General features: G+C 42.0%; 1 long non-coding RNA gene across 1 annotated transcript; it reads right to left on the bottom strand.

Annotated features, from left to right (window-relative positions):
• Positions 1–13,185: 13,185 nt before the first annotated feature.
• On the bottom strand, positions 13,186–17,158 carry LOC118149255 (uncharacterized). Its single transcript, XR_013529542.1, has 3 exons — positions 17,038–17,158; positions 14,484–14,540; positions 13,186–13,321 (listed from the first exon to the last, which is right to left on the bottom strand). It is a non-coding gene; the product is annotated as an uncharacterized LOC118149255 (long non-coding RNA).
• Between the last annotated feature and the right edge of the window lie 322 nt (positions 17,159–17,480).

Consider the following 17,480-nt stretch of genomic DNA (forward strand, 5'->3'; position numbering starts at 1 on the left):
AAAGGCCTGCATGTGTCATTGTCACCTGACTGATGAGTAAGGCGAAAGTGTCAAACTCCAGTCCAGAAGACTGATATGGCAGTGTTTGGCTGAGGCAGTGTTGGAGAGTCAATCTTGCCCCAGGATAAACAGAGGGGCTTGGGTTTCTCACCCCATTCTCCTCCCCACTCTCCCTCACTTCCTTCTCTCCTGAAGCGGGCAAAACTGCTGAAGAGGCAGAATTACATGGGAAGGACTGATTATACAAATGATACCTGGGTTGCAATCAGCTCCACCAATTGGTAGCTGTTGCTTTTTTGGCAAATTACTTAACTTTTATGTGCTTTAATGTTCTTAAATCCATCTGTAATAGAAGGATGGAAATGATACCTACTCCAAGTTCTGTTAAAATAATGAGCACATCCACAGTGAATAGTGCCTGGCACAGGGGCTGTACTCAATACATGGCAGTATTAAGTGATAACAGTGATACTCCTTACAGCCCTCTGAATGTTGCCGCTGGCTGAGTCTGGCGGAAGCAGCATGGAATATCAAGTTGCTAAAGGAAGTTGTTGAGCAACTTTCATGAGCCAACCCTTCCCGTTGCTGAGCTTGAGGAAATTGTGTTACTGTTGTGTCTTTATGAAACTCAGAATTGTTCTCTGACATTGTAGCTATCTCACCTCACCTCCCCCAGTTTATAAAGCTACAGTGGCCTTGGCTATACCGCTGCCCACCCCTACAACCCACAAAGACACTCTCCGGGGGCAGGATTCATTTGGTCACTTTCCTTTTAGCTTCTCTGGCCCTGAAATTATATTTCAAGTGAATGTGGGGACAAAAATTAAAAACCACCCCAAAAACCCAGGTACCAAATCTGTTTTCTCCATCTGTGACTTAATGTCTCAGAAAACTGAGGCCTCCATATGGTGTGGCCATGAGGCCAAATGTCAATTCACATTTCCTGATGGCCCACATTGCTAATAATTCACATTTGCATCCCACTGCTGCAAGATTGCCCTGTACCAAGCCCTTTCAGAACCTCTGTCACCAACTTGGGTGAGGGATGTGTTGAAGAATATTATAACGCAGTAGAAGCAACTCGAGAGCCATGTGCAGCTGTGAAGGCTGGGTGTGTAGTAGACATGGGATAACAAGTCTACTCCAGTGCTTCTGGGATATCAGTGTGCCTCTAAATCACCTGGAGAACTCTTTAAAAGATACTATCCTATGGCAGGGCATGGTGGCTCATGCTTGTAATCCCAGCACTTTGGGAAGCCAAGGACAGCAGATCACCTGAAGTTAAGAGATTGAGACTATCCTGGCCAACATGGTGAAACCCCATCTCTACTAAAAATATTAGCTGGGGTTGGTGGTGTACACCTGTAGTCCCAGCTACTTAAGAGGCTGAGGCAGGAGAATCGCTTGAACCCGGGAGGTGGAGGTTGCAGTGAGCTGAGATTGCGCCATTGCACCCCAGCCTGGCGACAGAGTGAGACTCCGTCTCAAAGAAAAAAAAACACAAAGTATCCTGCGTCTCACCCCAGAGTTGGAGATTCAGTAGATCTGGGATGGAGCCTGAGACGTGACATTTATAACAAGTTTCTAAGGAAATGGGGAGGATGTTGCTAGGGAAGCACATTTTGAGAATCACTCATTTATACAAACTCAAAGGATTCTCCAGCTTCTCTCTATCCACCCAAAGTCACTGGTTTCCTGTTACTCTTTAATTCTTTTGTGCAGCAGAGCAGCACAGCAAATAATGCTGCCATTAGGAGAGAAGGCTCTAGGGCTAGACTACCTGGGTTGGAATCTTGGCCTCATTTTACAAGCTGTGTGATCCTGGCCAAATTATTGGCCTCACTGTACCCCATATTTCTCACAAAAACACATATTGACATTTTCTGACTGCTTCCTATGTACTAGGTATAGTTTCAATGTATTTACTGTTAGTTTGTTGATTCCTGTAAGACTAGGAGGCAGGTGCTATTATCCCCAATTTGCAGATGAAGGAATTGCGGCAAATCAAGGGATAATAATAGTAAACACTTTACTAGATTATTGTGTAGATTAAATGAAATAATCTATGCTAAATTTTAGTTTGAGCTTATAAGAATGTTATTTGTGCTTTCTATGGAAGCAAAGATTGGAAGGTCCTTTCTTTTCAAAACTTTAAGGATTTTTTAAGAGGATGAATCATCGTGCTTCCATCTGAGTCCTATGGAAAGGATCTAGCAATCACATCTCATATCCTGTCCCCCATTTAGGTCCTCCCAAAAGAGAAAGGTTTCTCCCTTGCAGACTTTCTGTCTCCAGAGCACTGCCACAGTTCTAAGGGCCCCAGGGCATGCGTGGGTGGAGCAGTGGGAATGGGTGAGGCCTCCAGGAGGAAGTCTACATGAAAGCAATGGTGTGTATGTGCCTGGTTAAGCAGCGAGTCCTATATGAGAACTGACAGGGGCAGCTCACAAGAATGCAGGCAGTTTGCAAGCTCAGTAGACCAAAAGAGGAAAGAGGGAGAGGAGAGAAAATGCCCGGAGCCCCAGAGCTGTGCTAGCACATTCCAGCACAGTCGACACTTGCTGGTGGCCTTTGTTTTTCTACCAGAGCTTGTGAGTAGGGGATAGATACTGGGCCATTGCATTTCCTGACCTTGACACATTTTAAGCTTTCTTTTCCAGATCAGGACAGAAGGCTTTCTAAAGTAAACTTAGGTTGAATGTGAATAATAATTGGTATTTAATCACCGTCATTAAATACCATCAGAGGAGTTAAATACTGATGATTAAACCTTTAGGACTTTCTAGCTATAAATAAAACATTCTGACATGCAGGGAATCATCATTCATTTCTAACCAGTTATGCTGGCTGCTGAACCTCCTGTCTGTTCCTACACCTGCCATGCCTTTAGATCAACTATCATCTCTGCCCTTGACATGTCACCTCCCCCAGATGGTTCCTTGATTCCCTTTCCCAACCTTACCTCTCACCAGGGCTGGATTAGGTGCTGATCCTAGATGCTCTCATAGCCTCCATTCTTACCATGTTATTTCACGATGGCTTGTTAAGTTGTCTGCTTCCTCCATTCAACAAGAAGTTATAAACTTCTTATTCATTTGATTTCCCAGTGCCAAGCATGGTGTCAGGGAGACAATAAGCAACCACACAATCTCCACTGATCACTATTTTATGCATACTGCTCTCCACCCAGCCTTTGCTGTTCTGCTAAATTCTGTGGGCCCTCCATTCCTCAAAGACTTGATTCCTACACTCACAGAGACGAGTAAAAGGCAGAAAGTGTGAGGCATTCTGCTTAGTGGTAAACCCTGGTGTGAGAAATGTTAGACATGTTCCAGCTTAAACTGGGGGTGAATGGATTGAGTGAACAAACAGGAGGTGCCTGCCCAGTGCAAACTGGTCCAGAGTGATGGATGGATGAGAGGTGTGTCTAAGCAGAGACAGAAGAGCATAGGCTGCCTCAATAATCCACTTGATGCCTTTCTAGATTCCTTGTTCCTCCCATGGTAACAATTCTGATGAGAGAGCAGATACTCTCTGAAAGACCAGCTTTCCAGCACACCTTTGCCATGCTGATGAGGGCATTACCAGTGCCTTAGGCTGGCTAAGCCCAGTGTTATAGGACTCGCCACCTCCAAGGCGTGAGTTATATTCTGGCCTAAGTCTGAGCCTTAAGGATGTGGCTTAGATTCCGCTGGCATTACCCACTTTTCAGTCCTCATCATTGCAGACTTTTCTTCTCTCATCAGTTATATCTTGGTCATAAGGTCCCAGATTATATCCTTGGTCATAAGGGAACCAGGAAAAAGTATTTGGCTGCAGCTTGTTAATGAGAAAACCAAACTATGAAAATATTTTAAAGGGGTTTATTCTGAGTCAATATGAGTGGTCATTGCCCAGGGAGAGACACAAACCCAAGAAGCCTTGAGTAGGTGGTCCCGAGGCAGTCAGATTATATTTCGGTTTTGTATCTTTCAGGGAGGCAGGAGTTACAGGCAAAGACATACATCAGTACGTGTAAGAGATACATTAGTTCCACCTGAAAAGGCAGGATATCTTGACGTGGGAAGGAGGGGTGCTTCTAGGTTGCAGGTGAATTTGGATATGCTTTAATTTATAATCGGTTAAAGGAGTAAGGCTCCATCTACAACTCGAAGTCAATGTAGCCAGATTGATAGTCTGCAGGCCTCACGTAACCCTGTCTTCTATAATCTTAGTCTTGCATATCCTTTGGTATCTTCTGCCAGTTTGTTTTGTTAGTCTTATGATCTCTGTTGTAACAGTAATGCTGGTCTGTGCCTAAACTCCAAAAGGGATGTGATATAACAAGGTATGTACAACCTTTCTTGCTGTCATGGCCAGGAACTAAGTTTTTAAGGTTTCTCTGGGGTCCCTATGGCCAAGAGAGGGTTCAGTTAGTGGGGAACTTAGGATTTTAAGTATACAGACTGGACAGATACCTCAAAGGGCATCTATTAATAGATCAGTAGGGTCCCTTTATGGTAGGAGACAGGCAGTAGAGATAATGTTCAGGGATTGGGAAGGCTTATTAGTTTGCCCAAGGTAGGATACTGTTGGGGGCTCAGAAAACAATACCCCAGAATGAAGGGCTCAGAAACAGCTTCAGAAGCAAAAGGTTTTCTTTGACCTGCTGCTGCTCTCTTGTCTCCTAGCCCCATTCTTCCCTGAAACTAATCATAGAAACCAGAATCACTCTTCACCATGATAGGTCAGAGAAAATAGAACCTCTTTTTTCTAAATCTAGCCACAAAAACTAAAAATATTATTCAACTTTCCATCTGTCATTCTGTGTAAAAATTGTCCATAAAGAAATTATCTGACTTACCTTATTTGGCTGTAGGTCATAAGACCTCCGATTGCAGAGGGCTCTGCCCCAAACCCAGAAGGAAGGAGTACATGCTCAGAGGCTAAGAAGAATCTAGGCAGAAAGGCCTTGCTGATTTTCCCCGCTCAATCTACTAGCATTTGATTATACCCATTTTGTCCAATCATCTTTCTACATAGCTCTCCATACTTTGTTTCACCTAAGCATAAAAATGAACAATTTCCCCTTTATCTTTCTGTCTTCATTCTGAAGGCTCCTGAGTACACATGTTAAATAAATTTGCCTGTCTTTTCTCCAATTAACCTGCCTTTTGTGAGTTGATTTTCTAGTGAATCTCTGGCCCCTACAGTACCTAGGCATGCACCTGGTACAGACGACCTCATGATTTTAGTGCTGTCCTTAGTGACTGCTGTCTGTCTATAGTTCAGCGGGTTTCAGATTCTCCTTTAGTTGTTTTGTGTGCATGTAACATGAATATAGACTTCTTGAGGACAGGACACATATTCTGGTGCTTTCTTTGTATTTTAGCACAGTTATAGAAACTTGGGATGAAAGAAGGAGGAGAGACAATGCTTATTGAAATAATATAAAAATCAAGAAAGATATTGGGAGCAGAGCTTCAGTCCCATCTATTGCCTTTCCAATCTAAGACTAAATTTAGTGCTCTGATTTTATTGACCTTATAAACTTCTAAATGAAAGCTTGTGCAAAACCTCTATGATACAGAAACAGACTACAACAATAACATGAGTCGTAATCTATTATGAAAGCTCATAACATTTTCCTGAGGATGCTAGGAAGCTCAGGTGTCCATCATCAGGGGGAATCCTCTCTTACTCCCAGGTTCCAAACCCTCTAAGCCTACAAATTAAGCAAGACCAGAGCTACATCCTTATTTTGAACTAAAATTAGGCTCTACCCAAGCATCACCCTTCAGTGAGCAATGAAGGCCAGATTCAGCAAGACAGCACAAGGGAATCTCATTCCTGGGACAACTTCTTCATTTCCACAAACACTAAAATTAGCTTTGTTTTTCTCTAGCCCTTCTAGCTGATAGATCTGGCATAACAAAGTGGGTGATCTTTCTAGCATTCAAGAAGAAGTGACTAAAGGAAAGTAGATTGGTTGTCTTCAAATATTCGAAAATTTTTTGTTATTAGAAGGGAGTGGCTGGCTCTATACTATTACTATAGGGGAGAACGGAAGTAGAGGAGTAGAAAGAAGCAAACAGGCTGATTTCACCTCAGATAAGAAACAACTTTGTTTATTTTATTTATTTATTTACTTATATATTTGTTTATTTGAGATGGAGTTTTGCTCTTGTCACCCAGGCTGGAGTGCAATGGTGCAATCTTGGCTCACTGCAATCTCCACCTCCCAGATTCAAGCAGTTCTCCTGCCTCAGCCTCCTGAGTAGCTGGGATTACAGGTGTCCACAACCATGCATGGCTAATTTTTGTATTTTTAGTAGAGATGGAGTTTCGCCATGTTGGTCAGGTTGGTCTCGAACTCCTGACCTCAGGTGATTCACATGCCTTAACCTCCCAAAGTGCTGGGATTACAGGTGTTAGCCACCAGGTCCGCCCAAGAAACAACTTTCTGCCAATTCCAGCTGTCTGAAATGCAACAGTCTGCTTTGGGGGGTAATGAGCTTCCTCACACTGAAGGTATTTTCAAAATATTTAATTTACTTTCTTAAATAAGTGATGCATACAACATGATGGTATTCAAAAGGAACAAAAAGTTATATTATGAAATTTTACCTCCTTCCCCCACCATTTTCCTAAACACTTCTTCTGAAGAAGAAATTTGGTCAAAGGCCAGACAACTGTCTGTGAAGAATATTTTAAGTGGTCTTCAGCTTTTGACATTGGATAAAATGATTTCTGGGGACCTTCCAACTCTTGAATCTCCTTTAAATTTGCAGGCTAACCTTCTTAAGGTTCTAGAACAAACTACAAATTTACTGTGCAAAGGTTGGGCTGAGGACTTACAACTTGACTGTGGTGATATTGGACTAGCTCTAGGACGAGGGTTGGGCTGAGGACTTACAACTTGACTGTGGTGATATTGGACTAGCTCTAGGACGAGGGTTGGGCTGAGGACTTACAACTTGACTGTGGTGATATTGGACTAGCTCTAGGACGAGGGTTGGGCTGAGGACTTACAACTTGACTGTGGTGATATTGGACTAGCTCTAGGACGAGGGTTGGGCTGAGGACTTACAACTTGACTGTGGTGATATTGGACTAGCTCTAGGACGAGGGTTGGGCTGAGGACTTACAACTTGACTGTGGTGATATTGGACTAGCTCTAGGACGAGGGTTGGGCTGAGGACTTACAACTTGACTGTGGTGATATTGGACTAGCTCTAGGACGAGGGTTGGGCTGAGGACTTACAACTTGACTGTGGTGATATTGGACTAGCTCTAGGACGAGGGTTGGGCTGAGGACTTACAACTTGACTGTGGTGATATTGGACTAGCTCTAGGACGAGGGTTGGGCTGAGGACTTACAACTTGACTGTGGTGATATTGGACTAGCTCTAGGACGAGGGTTGGGCTGAGGACTTACAACTTGACTGTGGTGATATTGGACTAGCTCTAGGAAACCCTTATGGCAACAGGCACCTTGCAACCTGACACAAGACAAATACCTGAGAGAAAACAAATTTAGACCTCTGGGCAAAGCTTTTAGGAATCCTTTTGACAACTTTAGTCCTCCCACCTACCCATTTAAAGTCAAAGACAGGAATAGAACTGCAGGGTGTTTGGGAAGCAGGAACAGGAGTTGGGGAAGGAGCTTAGGAAGGAAGGGAGGAGAGAGGATGAGGATGGAGTGAAATGGAACAGTGATGGTGCTGTCAGGGACTGCTGAAGGCCCTAATAGAGGTGAGGAGACAATGGCCTTTCAAAGTGTCCATTGGAAAACCCCACATGTTCTTCTTGTTCCTCATTCCTGGATGTCTCCTGCCTTCTTTAGATTTCTCAAATCCCTCTAAAGTTGTCATATTACCTATAAAGCATGATTTATTCCCCTGACACACAGAGCTACATATAACCACATAAATGGAGTCTCTTTTCACTTATCTTGGAAAATTCAAAGGCATTTTTTACCCTGAAGGTAGTTTCAAGCCTCTGTTTCTGACAGATGAGTTTGGTTGCAGCCTTCAAGGGTATCCAGATCTCACAAATCCAAGGGACATCTGTCCTATTTCAGGAGCTTGGCTACTTCCCCAGCACAAATGGAGAAAAGTGAAAAGGAGAAGGGCTTTCAAGTGACTTAAGACTGACCCTCAGTAGGAGGTGCAAGAGGCCATCTTGCATAGCTCTGGTTCAGATTTTAGAGGGAAAACAAATAATAAAATCATTTTATTACCATGATTGTTTCAATGGCCATTATTCATTTTAAAAGCCAAGAAGTCAGTATTATCAAATGTAAATTAAAGAAAAATGTCTATTTTCTAGACATATTTTTGTGTCAGCAATACCAAAGTACATGGCAAGCATAATCAAAATGTCATTAAGGATTTTCTTATCCAAGACAGTCTTGCAAGATATCTCAAGGAACAGAGCATTATACAGGTCTATGCTTGGAAGCAGATTTGACATGAATTTCATAAGCATCTCCTCACCTATAAAGCACTTATTAACACTCTGTTCAAGAACCTTGGCCATGGGGATTTCTGGAAGTAGAGCTGAGCTGGGGCTGGAGTCGTGAGCATTATCCAAGTCACTTGAGACAGCATTGTACCATAGAAACACCACTTCTACTGATGACAATGGTGATACCAAAGACAAAAGTAATGTTACGAAGAGTAACGTTATGTTACTAAAGTAATGTTATGAAGAACTAACATATTTAAGTACCCACCACAGAAACATTTGCTGGGTACTTGGTATGTACAGTATGTTCTTATTTTTGCCTCAACACTCCTAAGATAAGGAATCATTGCACCCTTGTTTTGCAGATTAAGAAGCTGAGGCTCAGAGAGGTCAAGTTGTTTTCCCAAGGTCACACAGCCAGCAAGTGAAGGAGCCAAGGCACAAATGTAGACCTCTTGACTTCTCAGATGCTGCTAACTCCTATGGTAAATTATGAGGACCCAACATAGGAGAAAAGAAGAAACACAGTAGAATGATTTCATAGGATGAGCTTAGGTAAGAAGAAAGGAGACAATTAGAAAAACAAGAGTGGGATCAAGTGACATGCAAAAAGTAGATTGAGGTGAGTCATGTGGAACTAAATGTGTAAATGGACAAATAGGCTGAGACCTGCCTTTTATTTGATGGGTGGTAGATTAGGTATGAGCCTTAGAGGAACCCTGCTGGCGTGGCTGTCATCATCCCCCTAGCAAAGCTCCCCACTCCAGGGCAGGGCAGATCTGGAGAAGGAAGTATATGCGCTTCAGGTCAACCTGGGCCCCAGGTTCAGTCCTGCAAACTATAACCAGAACCCTGTGTGTCCGGCTCTGAATCTGTCCAGAGTGTATTGTGAAGAGGATGTATTCGCTTAAGGTAGTCACACTGGGCTGAAACCATGTATCTCTAAGGAACATATCACAGCACACTCATCGTAAGCATTCATGGATAGGAAATCCTATTAAGTTAGCAGCATGAGAAGTGGAGAAACTTTTAACAAAAACTATATGAATGATGTAAATTGTGAGAGAATGGAAATAACAGTTACTTGTCTTGGTGAAAAATACTTATTGCAAAACACATGTAAACTAAAAATAAAATCCTAAACCACCCCCTTCCCCACCAACTGAGCAGCTCCCCTCTTGGTCAAAGGAACCCCAGAGAAACTTACAAACTGGGAGTGCCTAAACTCCAAACTGTTGTGCCTAAAGTCCAAACTGTTGTGCCTAAACTCCAAACTGTTGTGCGTAAACTCCAAACTGTTGTGCCTAAACTCCAAACTGGGAGTGCCTGAAGTCCAAACTGTTGTGCCTAAACTCCAAACTGGGAGTGCCTAAAGTCCAAACTGTTGTGCCTAAACTCCAAACTGGGAGTGCCTAAAGTCCAAACTGTTGTGCCTAAACTCCAAACTGTTGTGCCTAAAGTCCAAACTGTTGTGCCTAAACTCCAAACTGGGAGTGCCTAAAGTCCAAACTGTTGTGCCTAAAGTCCAAACTGTTGTGCCTAAAGTCCAAACTGTTGTGCCTAAACTCCAAACTGGGAGTGCCTAAACTCCAAACTGTTGTGCCTAAACTCCAAACTGTTGTGCCTAAACTCCAAACTGTTGTGCCTAAACTCCAAACTGTTGTGCCTAAACTCCAAACTGGGAGTGCCTAAAGTCCAAACTGTTGTGCCTAAACTCCAAACTGTTGTGCCTAAACTCCAAACTGTTGTGCCTAAACTCCAAACTGGGAGTGCCTAAAGTCCAAACTGTTGTGCCTAAACTCCAAACTGTTGTGCCTAAACTCCAAACTGTTGTGCCTAAAGTCCAAACTGTTGTGCCTAAACTCCAAACTGGGAGTGCCTAAACTCCAAACTGTTGTGCCTAAACTCCAAACTGGGAGTGCCTAAACTCCAAACTGTTGTGCCTAAACTCCAAACTGGGAGTGCCTAAACTCCAAACTGTTGTGCCTAAACTCCAAACTGTTGTGCCTAAAGTCCAAACTGTTGTGCCTAAACTCCAAACTGGGAGTGCCTAAACTCCAAACTGTTGTGCCTAAACTCCAAACTGGGAGTGCCTAAACTCCAAACTGTTGTGCCTAAACTCCAAACTGGGAGTGCCTAAACTCCAAACTGTTGTGCCTAAACTCCAAACTGTTGTGCCTAAACTCCAAACTATTGTGCCTAAAGTCCAAAAGGGAGAGAGTATAAGGGAGGGTCTGATGTGCCTTGTTACACTTTCTCCCTTTTTAGGTACAACAACTGACCAGCATGAATGTTAAAATAGATATCGTCAGGCTAACAAAACAAATTGGTAATAAGATGCCATATCATAAATAAGACTAAGGCCATAGAAGGCAAGGGATAAGTCATGCTTACAAACAATAAATCTTGCTAAACCTGTCACATTGTGGCTGACTCTGACACAGCATTCATAACTTAATTCCTTTCTGTAACTCCAAGCTTTTAGACAAATTTTTCTTCCTTTAATTGCAGATTGTAGAATCTCTGAATTCACCTATGACTTGTAAGTCCTTGCTTCAAGATCTCTTACGTTTTTGGGCCGAACCAATGTATACTTTCCAGGTATCAATGTATGCTTTTGCATATAACTCCTGCTTCCTTGAAGTGTGTAAAACCAATCTGTAATTTAACCACCTCAGGACCAGAATTCTTGGGTTTGTGTTTTTCCTTGGGCTATGGTCACTCATATTGGTTTAAAAAACATTTTAAAAATATTTTACAGAGTTTAGTTTTTCTGTTAACACACAAAAAAATTTCCTGGTGTATCACAAATAAACCTTTCAGTACAGTGATTAGAAATAAACTTCTTCTATCTAATCTCCACCATTACAAAGGTCTTAAATTGGTAACTGTGACTCGAGCACATTCAGACCTGGATTTGAGGTTTTCCCATGTTCATGCAAACCTCAGCCCTGTTGGAGACGGTTTATGCATGCTGAGGTTTCTTTCTTTTTTGCTTAGAGGAAGAGATGCAGCATGCAGAGGAGGGGTCTATATATAATTTCAATTTTTCATACTAGGTTACAGGCAGAAAATGATTTCAGCCCTTGACAGTTCCCACAGGGCATCACCTATGTGCTTTTCTAAGCATGAAGCTTTATTACAGTGTCGAATTTCTGTTCCCAAGCCAACTGTGAGTATCCCTTCCCTCTGAGGGCGAAATACATTGAAACCACTCAGTATTGACTTGCTTTTGAATACAGAGTCAAGCTCTGGTGTACTGGAGTTGATTCCTGCTGGTTATGAAAGTGAAGAAAGTGATCATTAACACTTCCAAAATTTTGTGAGTTGGTTGTTCAGCCATTAGTAGCTTGAAATTGGACATGTCAGAAGATTTACACTATAGAAATTGGTGAATGATACAAATCAAGGCACTTTTTGTTGAAAATAAAGATAGAAGGCCATGAGTTGGCTGCGCACAGTGGCTCATGCCTGTAATCCCAACACTTTGGGAGGCTGATATGGGCAGATCACCTGAGGTCAGGAGTTTGAAACCAGCCTGGCCAACATGGTAAAACCCCATGTCTACTAAAAATACAAAAATTAGCCAGGTGTGCTTGTGAGTGCCTATAATCCCAGCTACTTGGGAGGCTGAGGAAAGAGAATTGCTTGAATCCAGGAGGCGGACATTCCAGTGAGCTCATATCATACCATTGCACTCCAGCCTGGGCGACAAGAGTGAAACTGTCTCCAAAAAAAAAAAATAAAGATACCATAATTTCTTAATTGAATAAGCCATGTACTCACAATTTTTTCAGAAAATTTGTTGAGCATCTACTAAGTGACAGATTATAGAGTAGATGTAAGAGCTATAGAGGTATATATGATCTTTAGACTCTTTGGACTTTAGACTAGAAGAGACTTCATCAGCTTTGAAATGTTCCCTGACCATTCTTTTGTCTACTGCTGAGAAATGTGAATAGCTTTGAGGTTATTCCCACTTGAGACTGAAATATTCTGACGTCTCTCCCACTTGCCATGATCAAATATCCCAAGAAAGGTGTTTCAGATGTTTATACCTAATTAACCTCAAAGCAAAATCTTTAGAAATAGCAAAAAAAAAAATGATGAGAGTCCCTAACTCTTCAGACATCTTATTTCCTTCTTAATACTTATTCTGGTTTCCTGGGGGGGTAGTTTCGTGCTAAAGAAAGGAACATAGGGTAATACCCTTGGGTAATTTAGGACATTTGCTTTTGCTAGTGCCTTTCAGATTACTGAGAACCAGTTCACAGGGAATACGTAAATGTTATTTATCACATGTTCATGCCACTTATCATTGTTCAATATATGATTTCTCTTAAGCTTGCCCCCCTCCATTTTTAATTCCATAGCTCTGTGTCCAGAATAAAATATGTCAAAGGGAAAAAGAGACTGACTTGGGTTATATGACCCTAGAACCCCTGTTGGCTGGAACTGGAATCTGACCTTGTTCTGCCGCTGACCTGCTGAATGACCTTGAGCTATCACTTTCAGAATCAATGTGTGATGGGATGGTATTTACACGAACAAGGGTATTTAAAGAATTAATTGAAGCCCTCTATCATTCTTAGAAAAGGTAAAGGCAATTGGGTATAACGAATCCAGTGCCGAGCTAGTTCAAATAGACAGGCTTCTCATTGTCTAGATTATGGAAAGCCTTGGATCTCTTACCTCTAAGAACCATAATCAGCTTAAAAGGATCTGAAATGGTGAATGCTCAGAATTTCCTGTTGAGGATCAGAGTTGGTTCTGTGGTTGCTTGCAGGAAATAAAGTAGGATTAGGTAACAGCATCAAAGACCTGAGTCGCTGGAGACTGTGACTCCTGACATGCTCTTAAGCAGAACTTGAAACTGGAAAAAAATAAAAAAAATAAAAAGAAGAGAGTGAATCCCAGGCTTCAAATGTAAGGAAGCAGGAGTGAGTTGAGAAGTGAGGAAATTGCAGATTTTTCTGTAATTATTTCTTTTTCTTTTGGGTTTTAATTCTTCCTTTGCTGATCTTTATAGGATAATTTATTTTAAAATCCCATCTTTAAGTCTGCTCATTTTTAAGCCTTCTTTTTAAAATTTAGCCATTTAAAAAATTCCAAGCATTTTTTAGAATACCTGTTCAGTTATACAGGCCGGGGATACACTGGAGAAAAAGATGCCACATCTTCTCCCAAAGGAGCACATAGTCCACGGGGGGAGGAAGAGAAGGAAAGTATGTCAGCAGAGCATGATGAAGAACACGATGCGGCAGATCATGGGAAAGTAAGAGCTTATGGGAAGAGTCCCTAAGCCAAGCTGATCATATTCCGGCTTTCTGGAAGAGCTGATCTCCGGGCTATTTTAGGAACAAATTGATATCAGCCAGGTGAGTGAGTGGGAAGAATAGTTCAAGCAGAGGAAGAATATGTACAGAGATATAAAAGAGGAAGGCAATTCAAAGAGCTCTAAGTAAAGCTGGAGCTTGGTTTGATTTGGGAGGAGTCTCAGGGGATAAGCAGAGGCCAGCCCCGAGATGCCTCTGGAGGCCGTGCTAAAGGACAGTTTATCCAGGGAGAAATGAACAGCTATTGAAGTATTTTAAGCAGGCCTTATTAGAATTGTGATTTAGAAAACATGTTTTAAAATAATAGTATGATTAGTTCATATTTATTGAGTGCTTATATTCTAGGTATATATTTTAAGCAGTTTCTTGATAAAACGCATTCCAGTCTCACGATAGCCTTGCCCAAAGCCATATGCTAGCAGTAAGGTATGGGCCAGGATACAAACCCAGTCAGGCTGCAATCAGTGACCCTGCTTTTAGCCACTAAGCTGTAAACATATCTTACCTTGTTGTTTCTCAGTGACAAATACTAATTCTCATTATTTATCTTTTCCTCACTATTTTTGAATTTTAAGCCAGTATATTCCAGCAATCTCATGTACAGACAAGAGATGCAACTTTGTGAACACCCCCAGATTTTATTGTAAGGCCTAGGGGTCTTATTAATTGGAAAGAATGAGCAGAAAACTCCATACTTACTGGACATCTGTTTTTGCTTTTCTGAGGCAGTTGTGTGGTTCCTCAATGAAGATAACCCTGAAAGACAATTCCATTTGTTTAATTCTGAGCTCTGCTTATGATCTGCAAGAATTTTTATTCTGGGCTTAGTTTCTGGATCCCAGAATGAATTGTTCCTCTTTTAGGAGCCTAGGAGAAAGAAAATTTATCTTCTGTATCTCATTTGGAGCCAGGTTTTTGGAATCAAATTCCCAGTTAACAAGGAGCCCAGTTCAGAAAAATCAAATCAGAGTTAAATGAGGGATAGTTAAAAAAATAAAAAGAAAGACTTCTTTCACTTATGGAGGACAAATATTATGCCACTAGGAAGTCCCAGATTGTGCAGACCTCCTGAGATACGCTCACAAACATCAAATCCTACTTTTATTCAGTCAGTGAACTATTACAAAACAGCTGATATGTGCCAGCTATGAGATAGAGACATAGAAATAGCAATCATGCTAGCTAGAGCTAGAGAAATGATTAAGTCATGGTTTCTCCCTTCAGGCCTAATGGAGGATCCCAGAGTCACTAATATTTCAGTGCAGGTATTTGTCATCCTCATTTCTCTGTACACCTCCATCTCCCCTGTGACTCTCACCACATGAATCCTTTGACTTGCAAGCAATCCTCAAACATTCCTACCCCTGAAATCCCTCAATTTTGGACAGCCATTTTCATCCAGGGAGAGGAGAGATGGCTCCTAACTTGGACCAGCTGGCTGAGTTAATTTGTCACCAATCCATCATTTCTTCCTACTTTACCATTTGACTAACAAATGATGAGGCATACTTTAGCGTGTTGTTGTTGTAGGATTATTTGAGAGATATTGGACTGTGGCCATTTTCTAAAGGGAAATGAGAATGTTTTTATTTCAAGCCACCTGGAAAGAATTACTATTACTTTAAGCATCAAAAAATGGAAGTATCTCTAAAAGAAATGTCATTTGAGGCCAGGCACAATAGCTCATGCCTGCAATCCCAGCCCTTTGGGAGTCTGAGGCATGACCCCAAGAGTTTGAGATCACCCTGGGCAAAATAATGAGCCTTGTCTCTAAAAAAAAATAAATAAATCAAATTCACTGGGAGTGGTGATGTGTACCTGTAGTCCCAGCTGCTAGGGAGGCTGAGTTAGGAGTACTGCTTGAGCCTGGAAAATTGAGGCTACAGTGAGCTATGATTGCACCACTGCACTGCAGCCTGGGCAACAAAGTGAGAGAGGAAGGAAGAAAGGAAGGAAGGAAAGAAGGAAGGAATGAAGGAAGTAGAGGGAGGGAAGGAGGAAGGGAGGGAAAAGAAAGAGAAAGAGCGAGGAAGAAAGAAAGAAAAGAAAGAGAGAGAGGAAGAGAGAAAAAGGGAAAAAGGAAAGAAAAGAAGTAATGGTCAGTCCTTCAGAGACTTCTGAAAAACCCAGCTCTTTGGCCACAAGATAGCCCCATCCCTTCTCCAAAAGTACCAATTCCTCCTGGGGAAGGTATAAGTTATGAGACCCCAAATACAATGGGTGAAGATCGATTGTCATGGAAACGAAGCTAAGGTGTGAGTCGTTCATTCAGTCTCATGCCCACTTTCCAGCCAGACATAACTCTAGGGAAAGAGCTGAGCAGACTGCCAAGGAGCTAAAGGAACAAACTGATTAGAGAGTCCCAGATCAAAGAGCTTTGTCCTCTCAGTATGTTTCAGGAGAGCCCATCCTTCTCATTCTTTTTTTTTTTTGAGACGGAGTTTCGCTCTTGTTACCCAGGCTGGAGTGCAATGGCGCTATCTTGGCTCACTGCAACCTCTGCCTCCTGGGTTCAGGCAATTCTCCTGCCTCAGCCTCCCAAGTAGCTGGGACTACAGGCACGCACCACCATGCCCAGCTAATTTTTTGTATTTTTAGTAGAGATGGGGTTTCACCATGTTGACCAGGATGGTCTCGATCTCTTGACCTCATGATCCACCCGCCTCGGCCTCCCAAAGTGCTGGGATTACAGGAGTGAGCCCCCACGCCCGGCCTCCTTCTCATTCTTGAATGGAGGAGGACATGCAGAACTGTGAGGAAGTGAGGTTTGGAGTGAATTTTACATTAACTCCAGTAACCACCTTCTCCTGTTTTCTTTCTTCTTTCCCTCTACCTACTCCTCTTGTTTCCTACTTCATAGTACTCATCTCCAATAGTATCATACCTCTTTTCCATCCTCCCAAGAGTTGACAAACCAGTTATTCAACTGACATCTTTACTTCTATAGTCATGACTAACCCCAAGCAACAGATCAACCCTCTGAACTGGAGAGACAGGATGTGCCTTTTACAAAGAAAATTAGGGCAGTCTTCTCAAAGAGAGGTGCCAATCTCAGCTGTTCGTAAACATAGCATTGCATTCAGACTTCCTAAGAATATAATTGACAGCATTTTTGTGTAGTGCACCAGTTGACGACACCTTGATTTTACAGATATAAAGGTTTAGTCATATTTGTTTCACCTCTATTGGTACAACACAGTATCAGGCCATAATGAGTGTATATGGTATTACCTGCTCAGCCCTATCCACTTACTTTGAAAACTATGTCCTTTTGGAGTTCTTATTTAGTCCCATCCCAATGATTATAATTGATTACTTGATGGTAGGGCATGCTTCCAAGTTGGGTCTGGTGCCTTCTAGATCTTTGGGCTTGAGATCACAAGCAGCCAAAAACTATAAGACATAAATCTTGAAAGATGTCCATAGTCTCATTTTTCACTGTAAGGAAATAGATAGTCTGCAACAGGAGAAAGAAAAAGACAACATGTAAAGACAACAAAGAAAAAAGATGGAGATAGAATCCTCACTATGTTAGGTCCCTGGCTGCAGTGGTTCCTGGGGTCTGCTGCATCCCTGCCCTTCTTGTGGGTTGGTTGCTTTGGCAGAAAACCAGGATTCTTCAAGTGCACTTCCTTTTTTTCTTAAAGTATTAAGGTAAAGATTGAGTTTCTGTCACTTGCAACCAAAAGAATTCTA

The sequence above is a fragment of the Callithrix jacchus genome, chromosome 18 (genome assembly GCF_049354715.1).
Source record: "Callithrix jacchus isolate 240 chromosome 18, calJac240_pri, whole genome shotgun sequence".
NCBI classification, from domain to species: domain Eukaryota; kingdom Metazoa; phylum Chordata; class Mammalia; order Primates; family Cebidae; genus Callithrix; species Callithrix jacchus.